Raw genomic sequence first — 6657 nt, forward strand, 5'->3', positions numbered from 1 at the left:
GAGCCTCACCCTCATCAAATCATAAAATTTAATGCAAAGTATGTAGATTTAGACTAGCATACGTGATGTGTCTAATGGTGGTGGAGTGAGAGAATTTATTGGGTGATTTAGGGGATTTTGTGTAAGAGGATATGTACTTTTGCTTGTTTAACAAGCAAACTTCTTACATGAAAGTGATGTGACCTTTTCGATGACATATTCTCGATTAGACCATTCCCGAGTATTGTCGGCTAATACCCGGTCAGATAATAAAAATCTCCCGATTTCGGTTTACGGTTAGAACTTCGAAACACAGAATTCGGAGTGAAAAATAAAAATAATTAGAAATGCGTTCTGAACAAACTTGATGTCTATCTTCACTCGAAATAATATATCAAAGCCAATGGCGAAATCGGAATTCGATTTCGAGGTAAGGAACTCAAAAACACGTTATGGGCCGAATTCGGGCGAATTTGGGTCCGACAGTAGCTCAAAAACTTTCATTCACAGAAAATTACGAAAATTTATCACAAAATAGGAAATCACAAAAAAAGACTAACACTCAACTAAGATTTAGTCTAATTCAATACCGATTAATATCAAAAATTAATCGTTGTTAAAATAAATAATTAATAAAACATACATAGAAAATTCATGGTGTTACAATCCTCCCCACTTATAAAATTTCCGTCCTCGAAAATTAAACGTACTTCTTAAGAAAACAGATATGGGTAGGACTCTTTTATGGCATCTTCGACTTCCCAGGTTGCATATTCTCTGTTTGCTTGATTCCAAATCACCTTTACTAGAGCAATCTCCTTGCCTCGTAATGTCTTCACACTACGATAAAAAATTCTTGAGGGCATAGTTTCAAAAGTGAGATTATCCTTTAGCTGGATTGAATCGGATTCGATAATGTGCGACGAATCACTAATGTACTTTCTTAGTTGAGACACATGGAAAACATTATGTAGGTTTGACAATAAAGGTGGCAAGGCTATTTGGTAAGCTACTCGCCCGACTTTTCTAAGGATTTGGTATGGTCCTATGAGCTTACGGGCTTTAAGCACTCTTCCAATACCAGTCGTTGGAACCACCCTCATGAACACATGATCTCCTTCCTCAAAACTGAGAGGGTTCCTCCATTTGTCATAATAGCTCTTCTGCCTACTCTGAGCTGTCTTCATGTTTTCTCTTATCATTCTGATCTTTTCTGTCGTCTGCTGAACCACATCGGGTCCTAGTATCAGATTCTCCCCTGCTTTAAACCAGCATAATAGTGTTCTGCTTGCCGTAAAGAGCTTCCTATGGCGCCATGCCGATGCTCGAATGGAAGGTGTTGTTGTAGGTGAATTCTATCAAATGCAAGTAGTCCGCCCAACTTCCAGAGTGTTCCAACACACATGCTCTCAGCAGGTCTTCCAAAGATTGAATAGTTCGTTCAAATTGGCCATCCGTCTGCGGGTAGTAAGCTGAACTCATACTCAGTTTGGTACCTAAAGCTGTTTGCAAACCATTCCACAACTTCGAAGTGTAACGTGGGTCTCTATCTGAGATGATATTCATAGGAATACCATGCAATCAGACAATTTCTTTGATATACAACTCCGCTAGCCTTTCCAAAGAGTATTTCATATTGATTGGCAGAAGGTGAGCTGTCTTTGTCAAACGATCCACTATCACCCAAACTGCATCATAATCTTTTTGGGTCTTAGGAAATCCGCTCACAAAATCGATTGCAATGCTATCCCATTTCCAAACAGGAATATCCAAAGATTGAAGTTCTCCTCCAGGTCGCTTGTGCTCGATCTTTGCCTTTTGACATGTTAAGCAACGCGAGACATACTCTTCTACTTCTTTCTTCATGCCAAACCACAAGAACATCTTCTTCAAGTCTTGATACATCTTGGTAGCTCCAGGATGAATACTTAGTTTGCTCTTATGGGCTTCGTCCAAGATTGCCATTTTCAAATCGGGGTCTCTTGGCATACAGACTTGGTTCTTGCATCTCAGCACTCCATGGGTTCCTTCTTGGAATTCTGGGGCTCTTCCTTCAGCCAATAAGGTTCACTTCTCTTGCAGTTCTATATCAAAACTTCGCAAGCCTTTCAGTTGTTCCAGAAATTCATTTGTTACTGAAAGCATACCTAACATCAAACTCTTAGGTTTTACTTGCACCACAAGGCTTAAATTCTTGAAATCCTCAATCAATTCCATCTCCTTGACCATCATGGTTGATATATGTAGAGACTTTCTACTCAATGCATCAGCCACCACATTAGCTTTCCCAGGGTAGTACTGAAGATCAAAGTCATAGTCCTTAAGGAATTCGATCCATCGTCTCTGCCTCATGTTCAACTCCTTTTGGTCGAACAGATACTTCAAGCTTTTGTGATCACTGAAGACTTCAAATCTTACTCCATAGAGGTGATGTCTCCAGATCTTGAGAGCAAATACGATCGCAGCCAATTCCAGGTCGTGCATCGGATAATTCTGCTCATGTGTCTTTAATTGTCTTGAAGCATAAGCTACCACCTTTTGTTGTTGCATCAACACATAACCTAGGCCTTGTTTAGACGCACATAGTACACATTGTAGTTTCCCTTCGAGTCTGGTAGAATCAACACAGGTGCTGTAGTCAATCTTTTCTTCAATTCTTGAAAGTTTTCTTCACACTCCGCCGTCCAGATGAAAGCCTTGTCTTTCCTTGTTAACGCAGTTAGTGACAATGCCAATTTCGAAAATCCTTCAATAAACTTCCGATAATATCCTACTAAACCGAGGAAGCTTCTGATCTCCGTACTGATTTCGGAGAATTCCATTCCATCACCGTTCCTACTTTAGTAGGGTCTACAACAATTCCTTCACTTGATATCACATGTCCAAGAAAATTCACCGATTCTAACCAAAATTCACACTTTGACAGCTTGGCATAGAGTTGGTTGTCTTTCAAAATCTGCAACACTGTCCTCAGATGCTTCGCATGTTCCTCCTGATTCTTCGAATAAATCAGGATATCATCGATAAATACAACCACAAATGAGTCGAGGTATGGATGAAAAATCCGATTCATGTAGTCCATGAACACTACAGGAGCATTGGTTACACCAAATGGCATCACGAGATATTCGTAACGACCATATCGCGTCTAAAAAGTAGTTTTCGGAATATCCTCCAACTTCACGCGTATTTGGTGGTAGCTAGATCTAAGATCGATCTTTGAAAACACTTTAGCTCCCCTCAATTGATCCATCAAGTCATCAATTCTCTGCAATCGGTACTTGTTCTTGATGGTGACTTTGTTCAACTGTCGGTAGTTAGTACACAGCCGCATACTGGCATCCTTCTTCTTCACGAATAATACTGGAGCACCCCATGGCGAAACGCTGGGTCTGACAAATTGCTTTTGTAGCAAGTCTTCCAATTGCTTCTTCAACTCTGTTAACTCCAACAGTGCCATCCTATAGGGAGCTATAGAGATCGGTCCAGTTCCAGGAACTAGATCGATAGCAAACTCTATCTCCCGCACCGGGGGTAAACCTGGAATATCTTCCGGGAACACTTCGGAGAAATCTCTAACCACTGGTAGGTTCTGAATCTCTTCTCCACCTTTCTTCTCCAATGAGGCTAGCAACATAAATACTTGAGCTCCATCATTCAAGAGTTTCTTCATTTGATTGGTAGTGGTGCTTTTGGTTTCAAAATAGGATTCAATGGGGTATTTGGGGTCACTAAAGATCACTGTTTTGTTAAAGCAGTTCAGAAGAACATGGTTGTTAGACAGCCAGTCCATCCCTAAGATGATATCTAGTTGGAATAAGGATAGACATATGAGGTCTACTATGAAGGTTCTTTCATATAAAGATATGGGATATTGAGAACACTTAGTTGACACTATGATAGGTTCAATTGTGGGTGTGGATACAATTAGGTCATAGGGTAAGGACACTATAGGCAATGCTAATCGGTTAACAACATCATTAGATATGAAAGAATGGGCCGCACCCGAATGAAACAACACATATAAAGAAATCTCATTAATACGACATGTACCTTGTATGAGGTCTTCGTTGCCCTAGATTCCGGTTCCTCTCATGGTGAACACCCTTCCTTTGGCCTTAGGTCTTTCCGCTTGAACAATATTCACTTCTTCCCTTTTCAGCTTAGGGCACATCGGCTTGATGTGTCCAGGTTGATTATAGTGATAGCACACTAGGAAGTTGACATTGAAGTGCTTCCCCTTGCACTTCGAACACCAAGGTGGTGTGTTGAGGATAGAGTTCCTAACTGGTGAACTCATTTTGTTGTTGTTGTTGTTGTTGTTTCCTTGTCGGAAGCCTCTATTGTTGTAAGGCTTGAAACTCATCTGTTGATTCCCTAATGGCGAAGCATAGGGTTTCTGGTTGCGGTTGAAAGGCTTTCCCCTTCCAAGTCCTTGCCCAAAATTTCTTTAGGGTCCATAGGAATTTCTAGGTGGTACGACACTTTTCAGCGCTGCATTCCTTGCCTTCACGCTTTCTTCATAAAGCCTGCACTTGTTAACTAGAGTTGCAAAATCTGGTATCTGTTGATGTACAAACATCACCTTCAGGTCCTGTCTGAGTCCATCCTCAAACTTAGCACATTTGGACCTTTCATTCCCCACTTGATTGTAGTGTGGGGCATATCTCGCCAAATCTTCAAATTTGGCAGCGTATTCTCCAACAGTCATGCTTCCCAGCTGCAGATGCAGGAACTCCATCTATTTCTTAGTTCTCATATCTGCAGGAAAGTACTTCTGCAGATATCTATCTTTGAAAGTTGTCCAGTTGACAACTTGTTGTTCATGCACCATCTAGCGGCTTGTAAACTCCACCAGTTTTCAGCCTCCTTAGTAAGCATATAGGTCGCATAGGTGACCTTCTGCTCCTCAGTGCACATAAGTGCCCAAAAGATCCTCTCTAACTCCTAGATCCAGTCATTTGCAGCATCTGGTGCAAAACCTCCTTCAAACTTTGGGGGTTGACGACGACAGAATTCGTCCAAGCCCCTATACTGGGCCGATCCTTGAGTTGGTTGTTGTTGTTGTTGATTCAGTTGATGAAAATTAGCATTCACACCCTGAATCGCTGCAGTCATTGCAGCCATGAAGTCCAAGTTCGCAGTTCCACGTCTAGCCATCTTAAATATGAGAACATTAGACGTGCATGAGATACTCCTTCTACCGAAATTATTCATGGGTTGTATTTTCATTCGAATAATACAAGCAAATATTTAAACACACTAAATCATACAAGAAAGCATGTGAAGCCATACCCAAGGTCGGATAGAAAAGAACCGCTCTAATACCATGTTGTAACGCCCCGAAAATTACTCCAAAAAATATTGCTCAAAAATTGGTAAAACGTTTTAAATAATGATGTCATATAAAATTTATTTCCTTATATTCGTTTCATTTTCGGAACATCACTTTAAGTAATATACAATACGGAAAATCAAAAACCATTACTTAACGGTAATAAAAATAACTCAATATAATTTCGAATCATACTTCATTAGAATATCATAAAATGTTGATACAAAGTACAAGGGAAAATCCTAATCGTCGTCCAAATAAAAGTATTCACAAAATAAATACCCTACACAAGGGAAACACTCGCTTGGATCCTCCTCTATCTTCGAGTCGGAGGAGAGGTTGACAACTTCAATGGAGTACTCAATGTTAATCAACTCCACACAGTCATACTCTTCAGCTGCTGGCTCATCTTCCTCCGCCGCCATCTTCTCCTCTAGAACATAGGGCGAATGATGCGAGGGAGTCACCAACCTTGCATCCGCCTGGAGGTTTGGCATCGCCCGATGGGCTGCTCTCCTCCATACTGGGGAATTTATCGCATCATCCCAAGTTTGTCGCCTCCTGGAAGGTCCTGTAGCATTTTGCCCCTGAGGGGTCATAGACTGGGTCGACGGCACAGCAGGTGCCGATCTACAAGGTGGCAGGGTAAAGGAAGCTTCCAGCTCCTCATGTTGGTAGGGAAAGCGCATGAAAGATCCATCACACACCATCTCTATCTCTAAGGCACAAGGGCCTATGTAGGTGTATTATGGCTATCACTACTCCATGCCCCCTCTTGGGACATCGTAAAGCGGTCGATTTGAACAAGACGCGAATAAAAGAAAAATAGAAAGAAAATGGAGTAAAATATCTAATGAATATTACTCATTGACGGCGTGGAATTACACGGAATATTACATCCAGACAGACACACATAATAACACAATATATACATCACATATAAAAAAATGCACAATGATGAATGATGTTGTAATCTCATATTATGAGGATCAAAGTCCAAAATCTCAATGTATGAATGTTATGCTTGTTTCATCCATCCTTTCACCAATATCCTCCCAATATACTATTCGGAAATAACCAAGAGTGCAGGTCCCATAACAAGCCGATTTGAACGCACCAAAATTATTCCTCACAAGGATATATATTTACACATTTATTTTATATGCTTTTATCTTTATTTATTTATTTTAACTTTAATTTTATTAATTCATTTTTAATAAATATTATATAATTATTATTATATAATTACATATTTATTACTTTTAATTATATAATTTGCTTTTTCATAAATATTTTATTATTATTTTTATATTTATTATATAATTAGATATTTATTAATATTC

Source organism: Lupinus angustifolius, chromosome LG04 (assembly GCF_001865875.1).
Source record: "Lupinus angustifolius cultivar Tanjil chromosome LG04, LupAngTanjil_v1.0, whole genome shotgun sequence".
In the NCBI taxonomy this organism is placed as follows: domain Eukaryota; kingdom Viridiplantae; phylum Streptophyta; class Magnoliopsida; order Fabales; family Fabaceae; genus Lupinus; species Lupinus angustifolius.